We start from the raw sequence: 22,381 nt of genomic DNA, 5'->3' as shown, positions 1-22,381 counted from the left end.
AGAATTCTGTTTCTTTTGGAGGAGCGGCAACTGAAGACCCCAACATGCACATAAGGAATTTTGTCGAGATCTGCAGCACTTTTAAGTATAATGGCGTGACTGATGAGGCTATCAAGTTGAGGCTTTTCCCATTTTCACTGAGGGACAAGGCTAAAGACTGGTTACATTCTGAACCTGCTAGGTCCATCACTACGTGGCAAGATCTTGCGCAAAAGTTTCTGGTGAAGTTTTATCCGATGGCAAAGACTGCTGCTATAAGGAGTGCTCTTACTCAGTTTGCGCAGCAACCTACAGAATCTATGTGCGAGGCTTGGGAACGCTACAAGGAAATGTTGAGAAAATATCCACATCATGGAATGCCGGATTGGATGGTGATCACTGGTTTCTATAATGGTTTGGGGGCCCAATCTCGGCCCATGCTCGATGCAGCAGCTGGAGGCGCCTTATGGGCTAAAAGCTATACTGAGGCGTATAATCTTATAGAGATGATGGCTGCAGATGAGCATCAAAACCCAACTCAGAGGATGACGTCAGGCAAGGTAGCAGGTATTCTGGAAGTTGATGCAGCCACCGCTATTGCAGCCCAGCTCCAAGCGCTATCAATGAAGGTTGATTCTTTGGCTACATATGAGTTAATCAAATAGCTATGGTTTGTGAGCTTTGTGCAGGTTCTCATGCTACGGATCAGTGTTCTCTTGTCAACGAATCTGTTCAGTATGTGAATAATTATCAGCGACAACAGCAGCCTGTGCCAGCGACCTATCATCCTAACAACAGAAATCATCTAAATTTCAGCTGGGGAAATAATCAGAATGCTATTCAGCCACCATATCAGCAAGGAGTGAGTAAACAGTTTAACCCACCTGGATTCCAGCAACAACAGCAGTATGCTACAAGGCAATGATATCCTCAACAGGGAAGTAGAGCTGCACCTACTAGTTCTAATTTTGAGGAACTTAAGCTGTTGTGCAAGAGTCAGGCGGTTTCTATCAAGACCTTGGAAAATCAAATCGGTCAATTAGCCAATGCAGTGCTCAATCGTCAGCCTGGCACTCTTCCCAGTGACACGGAAGTACCAGGCAGGAAGGAAGCTAAAGAGCAAGTCAAGGCTATTACCTTAAGGTCTGGAAAAGTTGCTGATGCTGAAAAGGCAAAAAAAGGAGAAGCTGAAATTAGTGATGAAGAATCTAAGCAAAAGGAGAAAGCGGCGGAACCAAGGAAGACTACTGTTGAACACACTCTGCCTGAGGCTAATACAGGGGAGAAACAGCTCTATCCTCCACCACCTTTTCCTAAGAGATTGCAGCAACAAAAGCTGGATAGACAGTTCGGGAAGTTTCTGGAGGTGTTCAAGAAACTTCACATCAATATACCTTTCGCTGAGGCTCTGGAGCAAATGCCTAGTTATGCGAAGATTATGAAGACTATTCTTTCAAGGAAGGTGAAACTGGATGACCTTGAAACCGTTGCTCTCACGGAAGAATGCAGCGCTGTTTTGCAGCAAAAGTTACCACCAAAACTGAAAGATCCAGGAAGCTTCACCATTCCTTGCACCATTGGCAATCTGACTTTTGACAAGTGCCTTTGTGATTTGGGAGCAAACATTAATCTGATGCCGTTGTCGATCTTTAAAAAGTTGGATCTGCCTGATCCAAAACCCACATACATGTCTCTACAATTGGCTGATCGTTCCATTACTTACCCAAGGGGCATAGTGGAGGATGTGCTCGTCAAGGTGGATAAGCTCTTCTTTCCTGCACATTTTGTTATTCTGGATTTTGAGGAAGATAAGAAGATTCCCATAATCTTGGGAAGGCCTTTCTTGGCTACTGGCCGTACCTTGATAGATGTGCAAAAAGGTGAACTTACTATGCGGGTACAAGATCAGGATGTGACCTTCAACGTATTCAAGGCAATGAAATTCCCTACAGAAGATGAGGAGTGCTTAAAAGTGGATGTGATTGATTCTGCGGTTACTTCGGAACTCGATCGCATGCTAATGTCTGATGCATTGGAAAAGGCCTTAGTGGGGGAGTTTGACAGCGATGATGAAGATGGCAACGAGCAATTACAATATCTGAATGCTTCTCCCTGGAAGCGAAAGCTGGACATGCCGTTTGAATCTCTTGGTACTTCTGACCTCAAGAATGCTGAAGGAAAGCTCAAACCATCAATAGATGAAGCACCTACCTTGGAGCTCAAGCCATTACCTGAACACTTGAGGTATGCTTTTTTAGGTGATTCATCTACGTTACCTGTTATTATTTCATCTGACCTTTCAGGTAGTGAGGAAGACAAGCTCTTAAGGATTTTGAGAGAATTCAAATCGGCTATTGGATGGACCATAGCAGACATTAAGGGGATAAGTCCTTCATATTGTATGCATAAAATTCTGCTAGAGGACGGTAGTAAGCCGACTGTGGAACAACAGCGAAGACTGAATCCTATCATGAAGGAGGTGGTGAAGAAAGAAATTCTGAAATGGCTGGATGCAGGCATCATTTATCCTATTTCTGACAGCTCGTGGGTAAGCCCCGTACAATGTGTACCTAAGAAAGGAGGTATCACTGTGGTCGCAAATGAAAAGAATGAGCTCATCCCCACTCGAACAGTTACAGGATGGAGAGTATGCATGGATTATAGAAAATTGAACAAAGCCACAAGGAAGGATCACTTCCCTCTTCCGTTTATTGATCAGATGCTTGACAGGTTGGCGGGTCATGAGTATTTTTGTCTTTTGGATGGTTATTCAGGGTATAATCAGATTTGTATTGCACCAGAGGATCAGGAAAAGACTACCTTCACTTGTCCATTTGGCACGTTTGCTTTTCGCAGAGTTTCGTTTGGGTTATGTGGCGCCTCGGCCACTTTTCAGAGATGTATGATGGCTATATTCTCTGACATGATTGGAAATAATGTCGAAGTGTTCATGGACGACTTCTCCGTCTTTGGACATTCTTATGATGAATGTTTGAATAATCTGCGCGCCGTACTCAAAAGGTGTGTGGAAACTAATTTGGTGCTCAATTGGGAGAAATGTCATTTTATGATGCGTGAAGGCATTATTCTTGGGCATAAGGTCTCTAGCAAGGGTCTGGAGGTGGACAAGGCCAAGGTGGGAGTCATTGAAAATCTTCCACCACCTAATTCTGTGAAAGGAATCCGTAGTTTTCTTGGTCATGCGGGTTTTTATGGGCGATTCATCAAGGACTTTTCAAAGATATCTAAGCCGTTGTGCAATTTGCTTGAGAAAGATGTGCTTTTCAAATTTGATGATGAATGTTTGGCAGCATTCGAGACTCTCAAGAAGAGTTTGATCACTGTACCAGTTATTACAGCACCAGATTGGACAGAACTGTTTGAGATGATGTGTGATGCGAGTGATTATGCGGTAGGTGCAGTTCTAGGACAGCGCAAGAAAAATCTCTTCCATGTGGTCTACTATGCGAGTAAGACTTTAAATGGGGCCCAATTGAACTACACCACTACTGAGAAAGAGCTTTTGGCTATAGTCTTTGGTTTCGAGAAATTTCGATCTTATCTACTTGGTACGAAAGTAACAGTATTGACTGATCATGCGACTATTCGCTATCTGGTTTCCAAGAAGGATTCGAAGCCGAGACTCATTCGTTGGGTGCTTTTACTTCAGGAATTTGAGTTAGAGATCAAGGATAGAAAAGGTACTGAGAATCAAGTAGCTGACCATCTCTCTAGGTTGGAGAATCCCGATTCTACTTCACAAGATAGGATGTTAATCAATGAATCTTTTCCGGATGAGCAGTTGTTTGCAGTTCAGGAGGAAGAACCATGGTTTACAGATATTGTAAACTATCTCGTCAGCAATGTAATGCCTCCTAATTTGACATCCGCTCAAAAGAAGAAGTTTCTGCATGAGGTGAAGTGGTATATGTGGGATGAACCATATTTGTTTAGACAGGGAGCTCACCAGATCATCAGGAGATGTATCCCGTTCTGTGAGACGGAGGGGATATTACGAGACTGCCATTCCACGGTTTATGGTGGACACTATGGTGGTGAGAAGAGGGCAGCTCGTATTCTGCAAGCAGGTTTTTTTTGGCCTACTTTGTTCAAGGATGCTCATCAGTTTGTTTTAAGGTGTGATCGTTGCCAAAGAGTGGGAAATTTGACGAGAAAGGATGAGATGCCATTAAATGTGATGCTTGAAGTCGAGGTCTTTGATGTTTGGGGAATCGATTTCTTGGGGCCTTTTATCTCGTCTTGCAATAATCAGTACATCTTGCTGGCAGTCGATTATGTCTCAAAATGGGTCGAAGTTAAAGCTTTACCGACAAATGATGCAAAGGCAGTGCTAAATTTTCTTCATAAGCAAATTTTCACAAGGTTTGGAACATCTCGGGTAATCATAAGTGATGAAGGATCGCATTTCTGCAACCGTAAGTTCACTTCTATGATGCAGCGTTATAATATGAATCATCGAGTGGCTACTGCCTATCATCCGCAAACAAATGGTCAAGCGGAAGTGTTTAACAGAGAGATAAAGCGCATTCTAGAGAAGGTTGTTTGTCCGTCAAGGAAGGATTGGTCTTTAAAGCTCGATGAAGCTGTTTGGGCTTACAGAACAGCATACAAAACTCTAGTTGGTATGTCCCCGTTTCAGTTGGTGTACGGTAAGGGATGTCATCTACCTGCGGAGCTTGAGCATAAGGCCTACTGGGCATTGAAAAAGTTGAACCTGGATTTAGATGCAGCTGGTAAGAAAAGAATGCTTCAGCTTAATGAACTTGATGAATTTCGACTTCAAGCGTACGAGAATAACAAAATGTATAAGGAAAAGGTGAAGAGGTGGCACGATAGGAAGCTACATCCTAAGTTATTTGTGCCGGGACAACAAGTTCTCTTATTCAACTCTCGACTCCGACTTTTTCCAGGGAAGTTGAAATCGAGGTGGTCTGGGCCTTTTATTGTCAAAACTGTGTTTCCACATGGAGCGGTGGAAATTTTTGAGAATGATCCGGACCAAGCATTCAAGGTTAACAGTCAGCGTTTGAAGCACTACTATGGGGACATGGCAAACCGAGAAGTGGTTAGTGCCATTTTGTTGACTACTTGAGAAGGGTACGAAACGTCAAGCTAATGACGAAAAAGAAGCGCTGCGTGGGAGGCAACCCATGAATTGTTGTTACAGGAACCCTTAGAAGTTAATAACCTATCCAAAAACACAAAAAAATCAGAAAACAGGGGCTGAATTTTTTTTTTTTCCAGTGACCCCCTGAGCGCCCGCTCAGCATTGCTGAGCGACCGCTCAGTAAGCTGAGCGCCCGCTCAGCTTTGCTGAGCGACCGCTCAGTAAGCTGAGCGCCCGCTCAGCTTTGCTGAGCGACCGCGCAGCAAGCTGAGCGCTGAGCGACCGCTCAGGGGTCGAGTACCAGAATTTTTTTCTACAGTTCAGAAAAAAAAACAATAAAAACACAAAAACCCATCACAGCCCATAAACCCACGAATTCTTTTCCCATTACCCCATGATTTTATCCCTCAACCCCACTCCTAATCTAATTTAACCTACTCCATACCCTATATATACATACACCTATCCTACATATCTCCCACAAACTTCCTACACTTAAACTCTCTCCCAAGCACCAAAACTCAGTTCTTACACACTTTTATTCACGAATCAATGGCACCCAAGAGAACACGCACTATTGACAGCAGCAGCACAGTTCCTACTGCTGATTCATCGAGGGTACTGCTGCAAGGCCTCGGTTAACTGACAGAGCCGCGGAGGAGGAGTACACTAGGCTGTTGGGGAAGTCGATTCTGAAGGAGAGAGGGTTTTTACCATCGGGGAGGGATGGTGAGTTGCTGCCCATGATTGCAAAGAAGGGGTGGATAGCTTTTTGTGAGTCACCCGAAGCGGTACCGATGAGTGTTGTTCGCGAGTTCTACGCGAACACGAAGGCCGAAAAGAATGGGTTTTCTGTGGTCCGGGGGCTGACAGTGGTTTATCACCCTACGGCGATTCGCCGTGTGATTGGACAGCGAGAGAGGAAACCCGAGGAGGAAAACTGGAATGAGAAGACTGCCGAGGATTTTGACTTGGATTTGATTTGTGCGACTCTCTGTCGACCGGACACAGTTTGGACCTTCAGGACCGGCACTAATGAGTATCATCACTTTCCGGCGATCGCCATGAACAGGTATGCCCGTGCATGGAATGCATTTATTTGTGCTAATATTTTGCCTTCTTCGCATACACACGAGGTCACAGTTGAGAGAGCACAGTTGTTGTGGGGAATTCTGAATGAGGAGTACTATGTGGACCTTGGTGAGTTTATCTACCAAGGAATTCTGAAGATTTTGAGGGGAGCGAAGCATATGAACATCCCTTATGCATCCACGGTTACGAAGCTATGCCGAGCAGTGGGAGTGAACTGGCCGGCTCTTGAGCAGTTGCAGTTGCCGACAGCTCCGATTGATTCTGGGACGCTGAATGGGATGCAGGAGTGGACCGATGGTGAGCCTGAGGAGCATGGGCTGGGTTATCGTCTTCCAGGAGGGCGTCTAGCACGAGGTGCTACTATGGCTAGGCCAGGGCGTGATGAGGCTGGTTCTTCGAGAGCTCAGGAGGGTGCTGGGATGGTTGATGCCCAATATAGGAGGCTTACACGGCGGATGGATGCTATGTACGAGACGCAGAGCAGATTTGCTCAGGAGCTCACCCTTGCGTTAGGGACTGCTTTTCGGGGCCTTGGAGCTGATATCCAGTGGCCAGTTTTTGGTGAGGACTCTGCATACCCGCCGCCTGATACTCCACCCACTGAGGGTGATGATGATGATGACTCCGAGTAGGTATACCCTGTGTTCCTTTCTACTACCTTCACTGAGGACAATGAAGATTTTAAGTTTGGGGGTGGTAGTTAAAGAATATTGTGTGTGTGTCATATAGCTGCATATTCATGATAGCTTAGTTCATATAGTTGCATAATTTAGGCCATATAGTTTTTTTATATATATAGCTTTTATTGTTTATCATGTCACGTAGCTCATGCATTTACCATGATCCCTTTTGCAATGATTTATCGACTGAATTGTGATATTGATGCGAGTGTAGTGATAGCATTAAAGTGATATTAAGTTGTGTAGGTTGATATGCATGCTAGAAACACTTGTAATTCCACTAAGTCTTAGAGAATGCGTAAGGGCTAGATTGTTGTTATGATTTGGTTATTTTCGAGGTCAATCTATTTATTATGCTTAGAATTCGATAATAGGTTCTTAGTGATAAAGGCATGAAAAAGAAAAAAATTTGGAGAAAAAAAAATGGAATTTGTTGCTAGTTGTGGCTAGGCGTCAAATGGCTAGTAGCCGGCTCGCATATGGTGCGAGTAGTCTAGGGTTGAGCAAGATGGAGCAAAACGCACTTGCTCAGAAGTTATAAAAAAAAAATTTAGTTTATGCATAATTGATCAAGAGTGGGCTCTATGGTATTCGAGTTATTAAGTTCTTAGGGGACTTTGTGCCTAGTGACCTAAGGCTTTTAGAGTCTGGGATCCGCTAACCTAACGCTCGTTACATGGATACCATTGTATAAGTCTTTTGTGGACCTCACTCATTGCACGGTCAAATAAGCATTTGTGTTGTGAATAAAAAGCATGATTCCATAATAAGCTCCAGAATTCTTGTAGTGTTGTATATCACTTTGTGCCTAGAATTTTTATTCTTTGTATAATCATGGGATTACCTTGAGGATAGTCGAGTCATAATAATTGGTCTAGTTCCGAAGCATATCTGTTAAGCATTTGCACACACCACGTTTCTGGCTGTATGTCCGTTTACATGAGTTTATTGATCTTTAGTTGTCTAACTGCATTTGTTGAGATGTTGCAATTTGGTTGGTTAATTGTAGTAAGGGGGATCGCTGCATTTTCATATAGATTCCATTCATGCATGTTTTATATTTGTTTTTGAGTCTGTGACGCTTGAGGACAAGCATCGATTTAAGTTTGGGGGTGTGATAAGTGGCATTTTATACCACTTAGAACGTCTTAAAATGGCTTAAATTGGTGTCTTGAAATCAAATATTTTGTGTATTTGATGCGTTTTTATAGTGTCTATGCATTTTAGGGTATTAGTTGCATTTCGGGGGAGGAATCATCAAGAATAAGCCTTGGCATGTGTTCACCATTGCGAGAGGAAAGAAACGGGCAGTTTACGGCGAAGAAACGGAGCAAAATCAGATTTTTTTCAGTAGAGGTCTGAGCGCCCGCTCAGCTATGCTGAGCGGCCGTGCAGGGTCGGGAAAAAAGATATATTATTTCAGGACTTCTACTTCTGTTTGGTTTCCACTTCTATGTAATCTGAGTTTTATGGGATTATTATATAAGTAGATTTGAGACGTTTTCACAAGTGTGGATTAAAGAAGATCGTGTTTTTACTCAAGGAGCAAATGAGATAAGGAAGAAGACCGATTTAGCACACCGTAACGAAGAGGAAGCATATTTTCTTGTGATTCTTGTTTTGTTGTAACGTTGGATGCTAGTTTTCTTGCTTTGAACTTATTTACTCTTGTGACGTACTCTGTTTTAATATAATTAGTTTAGTTATTATTTTCTTGTATTTGTTTATCATGATTTCATATGAACCCATGATGACGATAAGTGCTATTATGGGCTAATTGTGATCATGGGGTTGCAACGGATTTACTATGGAATTCTTTAGTTAATTGTTTAATACTTTAGTGTGTGATGATTGTATGATATCTAGTATTGGTTGTGCGTATTCGTCTTATGTGCGTCGCGAACATATAAGATAGGGTGTTAATCTCTTGTGAAGCGACGGTGGATCTCAAGATTTAGAACTTGCCATGCTAGCATAGGTTCATGTACGTTGTGCATGATTAGTGGGTAACTCTAACAGTTTTATTTGCCCTATGTAATCAAAAGGAATAACTTGCGCTTAAATCATTGTGTTGTCAATTTCTGTAGACATATAGGAACTCAACATAATTGATGACTATTCAACTTTTATCTTAATTGTGGATGCTTGGTAGAATGGTATTAGTACAATGAAAGTTGGCTTTTATCAGTTTCATGTTATTCGATTAATATCATCACTGTCACATGCTAAAGGTAATAACAATGGCTATTGAAGGAAGTAATAATGAAGTTGTGATCTCATGAGTGTTTTATCATTGATAATTTGAAGTGTTAAGTAAGTGATTAATTAAGTAGTTAATTGTAGTTAATATTTAATCAACAATCTTAAGTGTTAGTGTCTTAACATTGAGAAGTAATCATACATTGGTGAGTGAGTTTAATTAGACAATAATTTAGTCTGAGTCTCTGTGGGAATGAACTAGAAAGTATTCTATATTACTTGCGAACGCATATACTTGCGTGAATATTAGTGCGTGATTTCGCCCTAACACATCGCATGGAAAACATAGGCATATATCTCATATATAAAATAAATAAACAAGTAAGCATGCAAGCAATATCATGTCACACATTGATATAATGATGTATGAATTTATTATAGCATTTAAAAGCAATTAAAACAATTAAAACATGCTTGAAAACACTTTTGGGAATATAAACAGTTCAAAACTTTTATATAAAATTTTTTTGACAACTCCATTAGATCCATCTCGGAAAAACGAATCCAACGATATATTGCACGCCCAAAACGGAGTTACGAAACTTCTAGAAATCAAATTAAAAAAAAACAGATGGGCTGTAACATATTACAGGAACGTGTTACAAGCCCTGTAACGCATTCCGGTAATGCGTTACAACCCTTTTAAGCCAATAAAAGGTGTACCGCATTCCGTGAATGCGCCACATGCGCGACATCCCTTCCCCGCGTGCTCCTTCTTCTGCGCCTGTCTCTGTCCCTTTTTTTATTAATCAGCCGCCGTCGCCGCCTCTTGAACGATGTGCCACCAACATCAGTACAGCCCCCCTTTAATGATTCAGCAGCAAACAAAATACATATATATATACATAACAGATTATATATATATAAATATATTAAATTACGAAATTTAATTAAAACAACTTCAAAAAATCATAATAATTAATCCACTCATCAGAAAATTATGAAAAAAATACCCAGACGATCTACAACACTTGTAGAACCCAGATCTACAGTCAAAACAATTTTGAGAAACAATTTCTAATCAATCATAATTAATCCATTATATAACTTGCAAAAATCATAATAAATTCATACAAGATCATAAAATTCTGAAATTTTTATCACAGATCTATATGCATACAACCTAAGCTCTGATACCATTGTAGGATTTTATACATCACAGAAGCATGGTAAAACATTTTCTTAATATAAAAATCCATATAATCGCATACAAATCGTGAATAAATCGAGGGATCGATTACTAACCTTTAATAGCGATCCAAGAACGATGAACGGAGATCCCTAGCAGCTGCTCCTCAAGTGTGAAGCACTCCACCGGTATCCACCAAGAGACCAAAATAATGGAGGGAGGAAGATGTTGAGAGAATTAGTTGCCTCCCTCTTTTTCTACTTTAGAATTAGGGTTTTATTTGGGTTGAGGCAAATAGGGTTTATAATAGTATATTTATAGGCAAAAATTTCAGCTGAAAATTTTCCCATAAAATATTATTATTATTAACCCTTTAATTGATTATTCTCATTAACCAATTAACTAATAATTAAAACACCTTTTAATCATTAATCCTTTTTTCTAAATACTTTAGAAAATAATTCTCTCACTTGATTTAATTTCCAAAAGTTAAATTCTTAATTAATAATATTAAGAACTTTTCTTAATTAATTTACAATTAATTAAATCTCATTTAATTAATTATTAAATTTGCTAATTAATTATTTATTTCACAAATAAATAATTACTAGCCATTATTAATTAATTCCTCCACCATTAAATCATTCTCTTTTTATGGTGTGACCCTGTAGGTTCAATATTAAGCCGGTAGTACAAAATAAATAATAATAAAACTATTTTATCATTATTTATATAAATTCTCTAATTTATTAAATATGATTAATTAATAAATTAATCATATTTATTCTACATCGTGAGGGATACTTCTCAGCATATCGCGACTATTCGGATAATAGGAATTAACTGCTTAGAATACCAAGAACCTATTCAGTGAATAGTTACCGTACAATTAATTCCTTCTACCCTGCAATGTCATGATTAAATACAAGGCATTGAACTCGTGTCAAGCCTATCTTATTTAATCACATGCTTTCCCATTCACTATGCTTAGTTCTAATTAATGTGAATTAGAAACTCCTTTCTAATTTCATTCACTCTGGCTAGAGATTCCTGAACTAGCATAAGTGGATCAGTATTGAACATTCTCTTCCTTTCACTGGAAGGGGTAGATCCTTTATTGATCGTACACTATCTTCATGAACAAATTCCTACACCCAGTAGATCCCTTATTATTGTCCTTGAAGACTAAGAACTAAACCAAAGTATAGTTCAGTGTACACAAGATGACTATGATGACCTCAAGTCTAAGGATACTTGTACAACTATCACTATATGAACATCTACTGACACGTGAGTGAACTCCATCAGTTGTTCAGCTGTGTGAGTCATGTTCAGTGACCTTATTCTATAATAAGCACCTACATACTAGCTATAGTGTCACCATACAAATGTCTATGAGAACAGACATCCTTCATAATGAAGCAAGCATAGTATGTACCGATCTTTACGGATTACTAATTACCAGTTAGTAATCCTACGACCAGGAAATATTTAAGTTCAGAGTTATCATCTTTTAGGTCTCATTATTATGATCTCATCATAATCCATAAAAAGCTTTACTCTAAACTATGGTATATCTTATTTAAACACTTAAATAGATAAAGCCCGCAATAAAACCAAAATAAGTCTTTTATTAATATCAATGAAATCAAAACAGATTACATAAAAGTTATTCCTAAATCATCATACATTATTGGACTTAGGACACATCTCTTTCAGGGATTACCTTCTGCTATGACAGTTGCACCTCTTCAAGCTATCTTACGCTATTTTATTACCTTTTAATATGAGATTATCTATTTAAGAACCTCCATCTGTTTATTCTTGTCTTACTTGGCATTCAGTTGTGAGTGTATCTTTTCAGTTTACCATACACCCTGTTTTATACTCCCAGTTTAAAACATGTCCTATGAAGTAACAGTATTTTTGCAGATTGATTCAAGAGCTACAATAAATGGTGGGTACGTGAGATATTAATAAAGGTGAGAAAGAGTTTTAGAAAAAAGATTCATGTGTTTTGGATAGTAGCTGCTACCAGGTTAAAAGAAGCCATTAGTGATTAGGCCACCCATGGATAGCCTGTGGAATAGATTAGATGAGTTTTGAAAAAGAGAGTTAGAGAAGAGTATGGATCTGGAGCTTTCTTGAAGTTAGATGATGGTGTTATGACAATGTCATATATTTATAATAACAATGTGATGTGACATCAGTCGACTTGTTGACTATTGGATAGCCTGTTCTACTTAACGACTGCGAAGATGATGACGAGAGTATTACCAGTATGGAAGCTTTGAAGTGAAGCTACGTATAAGAAATATGCAACGAAAACTGAATTTTTCGTCGATTGAGGAAGGCAAATGGACCCAATAAAGGAGAGAAGGTAGATTGAGTGAATGGACCTTTAAGTGAATGTTTCCTTAGATGGTACTTTGTTATGGGTGAGGAGGAAAATAACCAACTCATATAGTAAGGACAACCAGATATGCGATTTTCAATTTTTTTAAACAAGTTTTCGAAAAAGATTTTTCTTAACAAAATTTCCAAAAGCCCTTTTTATAAAATAAGTTTTAAAACATTGGTTGTCAGGTTACTGCTTGAGTTCATTGTTTGTTATAAGACCAGATTACTTATAAATTACGTGTTCCAGAAATTAGTATGGTTGATTCCAAGGGCCAAATGGACCAACTATTATGAAGAAGTTTCGATTAATCCTAACAGCAGAATGTGAATCTTTTTTGATGAGATTAACAACAGAACCAGAGTACGGAGAAGTTACTCATCCAGTTGCAGAGACCATTAAAGTTTAAAGAATTCATTAATTTAAAAGGAGCCTGAGCATGATCGAAGAAGATTGGGAAGATTTTCAGACTTTTATAAAGGAAGAACATTAGTAACAAAAGAATCGTCACTTTAAGTGGCATAGATAAAACTTGAAGTTATCCGATAAGAGCGCCAATATGATCGAATTGTTAAAATAATGTACGTGTAGGTGCGATGTTAAAGACGCCTGACTTAAAAAGTAAGAATCCATTTTAATGCTTAAATTGCGAAGGCATTTCAGCGGACTTTCTGAAGTTGTCATATAACACAAATGGAATATGATCGAACAAGCTCGAAAGATGGATATAAGTGAAATGTGAATTGCGATCAATAGTATCATTCTTTTCTCCAATATTACAGCGTATATTCCTTTTTGATTCCTAAATATGTATAAACTTATTTTCTTAACAAATTCCTGCGGTGATAAGAAAAAGAAGGATGTTGCATTCCGTTCAAATTTAATTGTTTCCCTCAAGTTTTGCTTTCTGATTGGGACAAACAGTGTTATGGTGAGACGCTTTGCCGGGATGACAAAGAGTCGGGTGGGACGCCACCTAATCATGTATTGTATGCCATATGGTATGAAAGACTGACCATCTTAAGTACCAATGTAGTTGTCTCATTCATAGTCAAATTATTACTTCTTCTTTCTTTTCAACTCTAATTTTGTTAAATTGTTAACCCTTCTAGTTGTTTCGTTATACTGGCGTTCTTTGCAAGAGTTTTTCAAACAAAAATCAATGTATCCTGAATCAAGCGGACGAAGTTCCATCTACCTCTCACGCATGAAAGGAAAACAAGGGCATATGGCGAGGATTGCAAATCACTAGCCCCAGTCAGGGATGCACTAAGAGCTAAGGGAATCTACTCCAATAAGGAATACCTCTCCAAGAACGAGAGTTTATGATTTATCCGTTAAATATGTTATTCAAAATACGGATGTGGTGATGTGAAGGATTGTTGCGGATACCTTATGCGTTAAAGTATTAAAAGATGTGGGAGCAACTTGATTGTTTATCTCCCAAGGTTTTGTTCATAAAATGAATTACCCTGTTGAATTGATAAGATTATGATTAAAGGACTAGAAATTCAAGAACGTGTAATTGTTAACTAAGTAAGTACCAATGGTGGGATTGAGATTTCTGGAAATAAGTTTATGAGGATTTGATATTATTTAAGATATGAGAATTTGACATTATTCTAAGAAACGGACTAACTAATTAAGTGTTATACCCAGATAGACTGTCTTGATGAAAAGATAATTCTGAAGACATTAATTAAGAATATGATGAGGTATAAAGGAAGAAGGAAGGTAAAGAATTTGTTAATGATGATTACGGTGATCAAGATGTGAGCATTATGGTGATTATGTGATAAATAAAAGTCAGAAGCAAACAAAATTTGAAGATTTTATAGCAATTAAGGAGTTTCAAGATATGTTTCCAGATGAGTTATCAACATTTTCTCCAGATAGAGAAATAAAGTTTGCGATTGACTTAGCACCTGAGACGAAGCCAGTGACCAAGGCCTAACATAAAATGGCACCGGTTAAAATGAGGAAGTTAGCAAAGCAGATGCAAGAGATGTTAGAAAATGAGCGATTAGACCCAGTGTACCCCATAAGGTGCACCGTCATTAATTGTTTATAAGAAAGATGGAAGTATGAGGTTATGTGTCAACTAGAAAAAGCTTAACAAGTTTACTATCAAGAGGAAGTATCGGTTACTTAACTAATGATTTGTTTGATCAGATGAAAGGAGCAAAAGTATTTTCTAAAATTGATTTATGATTTGGGTGTTATCAATTGGAGATTGAACCTATGGACATATCAAGGATAAATTTCAGAACTAAGTATTGCTGCTGTAAAATTCTAATAATATCATTTGGATTAACCAATATACCAGTAATATTTAAACTTGATGGACAAAATATTTAAGGAATATCTGGACAAGCTGTATTTGTGTTACTTAAAGTCAACAGAGGACCGTGCCAAGCAATTAATGATAACTGGGGAGTCGAAGAAGAAAGAAGTTGTATATAAAGTTTGCAAAGTGAAAGCTTTGATAGTAGGAAGTATAATTCTTAGTATAAATAGTCAATGAAGAGGAGACCAAAGGGGGATCCAGCAGGGATTAAAGTTACTATAAATAAAGAACAACCAAAAGCACCAACAAAAGTAAGAAGTTTTATTATTAGCCGGTTATTATCGGAAATTTGTTCAAGATTTCTTGAAAGTTGCAACATCTTTGGCGAAGCTAACCAGGAAAAGTAAGAAGTTTATATGAAATGAAGAAGGGTGAAGAAAGTTTTGCGGACTTAAAGGAGGGAATGGTTACAACACCTGCTTTATCACTTTGAATGTATCAAGGAGGTTTTGTAGTTTATAGTGATACTTCTCATAAGGGAATAGGAGGTGTGTCGATGCAGCACAATAAAGTTATTGTATATGCATCCAGAAAACTGAAACCTTATGAGCAGAAGTACCCTACTCATAATTTAGAATTAGCAGTAATAATATTCGCTTTGAAAGATTGGGAAACATGATATGTATGGAGAAAGGTGTGAGATCTATACGAACCATAAGAGTTTGAAGTATGTATTCACAAAGAAAAGCAAATGTAGTGTCAAGCGATAAGCAAAAAGGAGAAAATAAACATAGAGACTGCACCGAAAAGAGTTACCTATGGAATTTCAGAAGTTAGAGTTGGAAGTCAGATATATAATCCAAAGGAAACAAGGATGGGTAGTATGACCTTTCAGTCAGAGTTGTTCAGAAAAGATAAAGAGATGTCAAGAGAAGATAATGGATCACGATGTTAACAGTTAGTAAGAGGAAATTAATGCACCCAGAAGGACGATCACGATATTCTCAGGTTTTCTTCCAGCACTTGGATGCTACAAGTAAAAGAATTAAGAAATGAGATCCTTCAAAGAATTCACAATATAAAGTATTTAATTTATTTAAGAAATACCAAGATATACGGAAATTTAAAGAAAAATAGTGATAACCAGGTATAAGAAGGAGATTTCAAAATGGATTAAGAAGTGTTAGACATGTCAAAGAATTAAGGTAAAGTATCGGAGGCATAGTGGACAAGGCAGACCAAGGAGTGGTTTTACAAGAAGCGAATCATAAAGTGTACCAGTGATGTTGTTAGAGAAAAGGGGATGAAATTATAAAAGTGTGTTATGTCTCGGGGATTAACTTAAGATCTGACCTAAGAATATATCAAAGATTACGATTAAAATAAGTTATGAGCATTGCAAGCTCTGGTGATATTATGTGAAATAACAAGTGTATCAGTTGTCTATAAGGAATTAAGGAACATGGTGTATAAAGAGTACTTGGATAAGCAAATTGTATTTATTGATAACATCTTCAGCTATTCAAAGAATAAGAAAGTTTGTGTGGAATGCCCAAGGATTTTCCTCTAAAGATTAGAAGGAAAGCAACTATACGTTAAGTTTTCAAGTGTGAATTTTTGACCGAGAATAACAAAAGATTCTAATTAATCCATTAATAACTACCTAAATGAAGTCGTGTGGTAACATATGCCTTGTGCAGAAAGAAATGATTGGATATAATTAAGACCACGGAGGAGTTAATAAAGGAATTGGAAAGAGTGGAATATGAAGTTCAATTACCTAAAGGTGATAATAAGTGAATATATGAGATTACTTTTCAGCCTTAACTGATAGAAACGATTAGGAGATGTTTAAATGTTTGGAAACTAAAGTTGAAAATGAGCACCGCCTATCATCCTTAAATAAAGGGTCAAAGTGAGGAAGCGATTCGGGAAATATAAGATATGTTGAGAGGTTGAGTTTTAAGGAAAACTGGGATGATCATGTATCATTGATGTTAGCTTTAGAATGCCACTTTACCAATCCTTATATGGACGCAAGTGTAGGTCCCCACTTTATTGAGATAAAGTGGGAGAAAGGAAGTTGTCAAATTCTAAGTTAATTCGGCACCCCAAGGGCATAGTGATATTAATTGAAGCAGCTCAGAGTAGACAAAGAAAGAAGACGGAATTGTATCGAGAGAAAGTATGAATACATAAATAGGACCAGTAGTGTTAGTAAAAGTTTCATCTTGAAAGAGATTGGATAGGTCTGAATAGAGGGGACAAGTTGAGTCCCAAATTTAGTAAACCATTCGAGGTATTGATAAATATAGATAAAGTTGTTCATGAGTTGATGTTACCGTTACAACACTATGTACATATAATATGTTCTAAGTTTCAATATTAAGGCGATAAGTATCTGATTCGAATCAAGTGATTGATTAGAAGCCAATGGGCTCTTGTCCAAGTTTGTTCTATACATAGTAATCGATTCAAATTCTTAATCGTTAAAGGCGAGTCCTTGGAAATGAATGTATATCTATAGTGAGTACGTTTGAAATCCTTGAGTAGAAGAGTCTACTTGGAAACTAGAGTCGGATATACTTGACAAATATCCTCACTTGTTTAGTTAGATCAGATTCTGAGGACAAAATCCTTTTAAGGGCGAAGGATGTAATATCTGGAATATGACGTGTACTTATTTTTATTAATAAATGAATTATGTGTATAGCTTCTGTTAGCTATATGTTGTTTTATTATTATCTATAGGTAATCTGTGGTGTACAGGGTTGTTCACATAAGTAATTATTGAGCTGTATTATTTTTGTTTCACTTTTAAAAGTGGATTTAATGCAGATTTATTTGCATAAATATTTGAATTATCTCTAAAGTCATTTTTATGGTTTCATAATTACAATAATTATTTTTAGGATTTTATAAAATTGAGAAATCAATATTTTATTAATTATTTATCTTTAAATGATTTTCAGATTGCTTTTATTTGTAAAATCCATATTTAATTCTAGAATTCTTCATAAATTATGAAACTCATATTTATTTAAGTTTGGAATATTTTGAGAATTTTAAAATTTATTTTGAAATTTTTGGGATTAATTTCACCCGCGAGTTAATTCGTTTAATTGATAAAAGCGGGTATAAATTGCATTTCAGAATTTATTTAAAAATTAGGAAATTTACGTTTTTATTAACTTTGGGATATTTATAATATTTTGAGACTATTTTCGTAATTTTCTAAAATTATTTTAAGTTCACCTTGGTTCGTTAAAATGCAAAAATGGGGCAAAATGGGGCTGTCAAAATAGGAAAAAGGGCACGTGGCATAATCCAGCTATTCTTCAGATACGTGGCAGTAATTAATTGTGGTGCTGCTGTATAAAAAAAAACAAAACACAGGGGATATACCCCCGTGTTCTGTCTTCTTCTCCAGCGTAGCTTGTGTCTCTCTCTCCCGTAATCTCTCGATCTCCCCTCTCCCACTCGATTCTCCTCTTTTTTTTTAATCTCTCGATTTCTTCTTCTTACAGCCACTGGTGGTTGGCCTCTTTCCGGCTTGCTGCTCGATGTTAGCCCCGAATTGGTATCATGTTCCGTTTGTGTATCTATATACCTAAGTATATATATATATATATATTTACATATGCACAGCAGTTGTGTGTGTTTTGCTGCTGTCCGTTAATTTCTTTCCAGCCGCCGCTGGATTCTTTTCCAGCGAGGTGCCCTGTGACGGTGTCACGGATGTTGTTACTGTTATTTTATTTTAATTCCCTGCATAAATTATTTAATTGATTTTCTTTGTGAAATAATAAATAAATATAGTGCGGAAAATTAATATTTAATCGGTAAAATTCGTATTGGAAACCCGAATGATTCGGGCACCGACGAAATTTTGCCGCCGTCAACAATGATTTTCGAAGAGTTGACGGCGGGCGGTGATGAATTAATTCTGAGTCCTATAATTATAAAACAATATTTAATATTTGATTCGTACCATTATTTTCAAAGTGTAAATAGTCGGATGTAATTGTTAAGGTCCGAATTGAAAATGCGAATAATAGTAATAATTAAGTAGTTGAATAGGCGATTGGGATTTATGACGTGGATTTTGGTTATGATATCGGTTGAATTAATTGTTGGGTTGTTTGTTATTGAATTGACGTCGAATTGTTTCGACGGGTAGTCCGATAAATAAAAGAGACGCTGCCCGATTTCTGGAAAATTTACCTACGAAAATACGGGAGCGTATCCGACGACTATCGGGATGTCAAGTGGTTATATAGATACATATGTGTTTTATATGAAACTTGATTGCACGATGTGATGAAATAATTTGCTAAGATCCATAACCCTGATTTCATAAAATTACGAGTATACGTATTTTCTGAAAACGAACACCGAACCAATTTCGAGAACGTGAACCCTAATTGTTGTCTGTGTTTTTATAATATGAATGATTATGAGTCAGAATATGCTATCGTATGGGTAGGTTGTTAGAGAGGATATGTCAAGCATAACTGGGTGTCTAACGTAGAGTATTTCTACTCTGTAGGTTCTAGTCGGGAAACCGAAAGTGGACGTTGGACTAAAGATAACCTAGTGGTCAGTCGACGAGCTCAGTAGGGTTTCAACCGAAAAACCTGAGTGTCGAAGTCGAATCCAAGGTGATCTAGTGGTTGGACGTTAAAGCTGAGTGTCAGAGTCGGCTCAGAGTCGATCAGTAATAGTTGTAAAGCCCTGCAAGGCAAGTACTTCCAAACCTTTCTCGAGATACAGTGCAAATATTTCTAAATTCTCTTGTGACATATTGTTAAGCATTCAAAATAGTTCTGTTTTATTTTGTGAGTACTTTGAATCATATAACCTTGAACTCAGATCACATTATTTGATCTTTGAGTCGTAAGCCTTATTCTTTGTAAACCATCCCTTGTTGATTTCCAGATACTAAACCACACAAATATGATACTACTTTCCAAATATATAACTACCAAACACCAAACACTGAAACCAAATTGTTTGAACATACAGAAACTTTTATACCCCAACCATTTTGTATAACATCACAGAACTAAACCTTGAAAAATCCTTGATTTATCTAATACATGATTCCCTTATAGGCTGAAGGCCATTTCTTTTTACATACTTTGATATACCCTCGTGGTACCCATGAATTGCTCCATGCCCTTATGCAAATGTTTTATTACTGTTGTTAATGAACTTATTTCATTGAGTTATACCGTTTATCATATTGAACTGCTTTAGAATTGGATAGTTTTCTTTATGTAGACCAGATTCGTGGTTAGACCAGATTCGTGGTCAAATTAGGCCAATGTGTGCCTTGGATCCAGTTTATAGAGCAGAGCTGTGTGCCTTGCTCGGGGTTAGTGCGTGATTGATCAGCGGCCTAACCTTGGTTTTAAAATTTAAAATGAATATCCAATTCTAATAATTATTTAACAAGAAACTTGATTCCTCTGAATCATCTTGTTTGATTATTGTTTAACCTCAATTATCGTTATCATGACTTGCTGAGCTAGTTAGCTCACTCTTGCGAACCTTTTTATGTATTCTACAGTTAAGAAGGATATGGTTGATAGCGAGGTTTCCCAGTTCAGTGTTCGAGCTAGGATACCAGATTGAGTTGGATCGAGCTAGCAGGAGCTTTTATGGTAATTGAGTAATAAGATTGTAAGAATAATATCCTTATTAGTTGTAAATTAAATTAGTTGGGATTTGGTACGTTGTAATATAAGTTACGGTTGTGGCTTGTTTTCATACTTTAACCTGTTGTGATCCGTGGTTATGTAAAACAGGGTCATTGCAAATAATATTTCTTATACAGGTTTATATATTTTGTATGTGTTGTGGACCCCAAACTTCTGACCCGGGTTTGGAGGGCGCCACAGGTTGGTATCAGAGCTACAGGTTAAAAGTCACTGAAACAAGCCTAGATTGTCGGGATTGGGTAGAGGGTTAGGATTAGGAATATGAAATAGAAAGATAAGATGTTGTGAGGTTGAGTGCGACTGTATGGTAGGTCTTCGATACGCTTCATGTTACAATTCAAGATTATTATCTTGCGATGTGATATCCATATAACGCCAATGGCAGATCCTGTTTTCCCTGTATCATCTGATCGTTTGGAGCTTTCCGTTCAAGGATCGTCATCTTCTCCTAGATTTGATTTGCACCTTGTTCTTCCATCAGTATTAATGGTATTACTTTCGACTATGACAGTTGCACCTCTTCAAGCTATCTTACGCTATTTTACTACCTCTTAATATGAGATAACCTATTTAAGAACCTCCATCTGTTTATTCTTGTCTTACTGGACATTCAGCTGTGAGTGTATCTTTTCAGTTTACCATACACCCTGTTCTATACCCCCAGTTTAAAACATGTCCTATAAAGTAACAGTATCTTCGCAGATGGATTCAAGAGCTACAGTAAATGGTGGGTACGTGAGATATTAATAAAGGTGAGAAGGAGTTTTAGAAAAAGGATTCATGTGTTTTGGATAGTAGCTGCTACCAGGTTAAAAGAAGCCATTAGTGACTAGGCCACCCATGGATAGCTTGTGGAATAAATTAGATGAGTTTTGAAAAAAAAAGTTATAGAAGAGTATGGATCTGGAGCTTTTTTGAAGTTAGATGATGGTGTTATGACAATGTGATATATATTTATAATAAAAATGTGATTTCCAACTTTACTTGTACTCGTCTAACAGTTCTACTCAACAACCACTTTTCTTATTTTTCTATGCCTCGCTTCTACTCATTGATTACTTGCTTTCTTTTCTCAGTTCTATTTTCTTATCACCTGCTTTCCTTTTCTATGCCTCGTTTACTCTGCTAGGAATCATAAGTATCTATCAATATTTAATCTTATATTATTCTAGTCATCACATAGACGTCATATAGTTCTATCTACCCTTCGTTCCACCCAAATCCGGTTTACGGATTAAAAGTTATGAATAAAACCGTCAAACAATGCACATACAATCATATTATACATTAATTGGATCACATATAGCACATAGCACGTAAGATATTCGATCAAAATAATTTTTCAAAGAAGATTCGGGTTTAAAATGATTTTCCAAGTATTTAATACGAATTTTTGAACATTTTCAGAATTAAAACGGGTCTCCGAATCATTTCATAATTAAATAATAGGGGTTGAGCACCCGAATCTGACTTTAAAATGATTTAATAATAATTATCGAGCCTTAAAAATAATTTAAAATAATATTTTAAAGCTCGAAACTATTTTTTAAAAATTTTTAAATCAAAAGAAATAATTAAATCCAATTAAATAATCAATTAACAATTAAAATCAATTCATATTCGAATTAATTGACCAATTAACTAATTAATTATCAACTAAAATTAATTAATTAATTCAGATTTATTTTAGAATTAAAAATAAAATT

The 22,381-nt window shown here is 37.1% G+C and overlaps 1 non-coding gene across 1 annotated transcript; it reads right to left on the bottom strand.

Moving 5' to 3' along the window:
- Positions 1-251: 251 nt before the first annotated feature.
- On the bottom strand, positions 252-358 carry LOC141704737 (small nucleolar RNA R71). The gene has a single exon (XR_012568056.1). It is a non-coding gene; the product is annotated as a small nucleolar RNA R71 (small nucleolar RNA).
- Positions 359-22,381: the final 22,023 nt, after the last annotated feature.

The sequence above is a fragment of the Apium graveolens genome, unplaced genomic scaffold (genome assembly GCF_009905375.1).
Source record: "Apium graveolens cultivar Ventura unplaced genomic scaffold, ASM990537v1 ctg8194, whole genome shotgun sequence".
Taxonomy (NCBI): domain Eukaryota; kingdom Viridiplantae; phylum Streptophyta; class Magnoliopsida; order Apiales; family Apiaceae; genus Apium; species Apium graveolens.
This window is presented reverse-complemented; position numbering and strand designations above follow the sequence as displayed.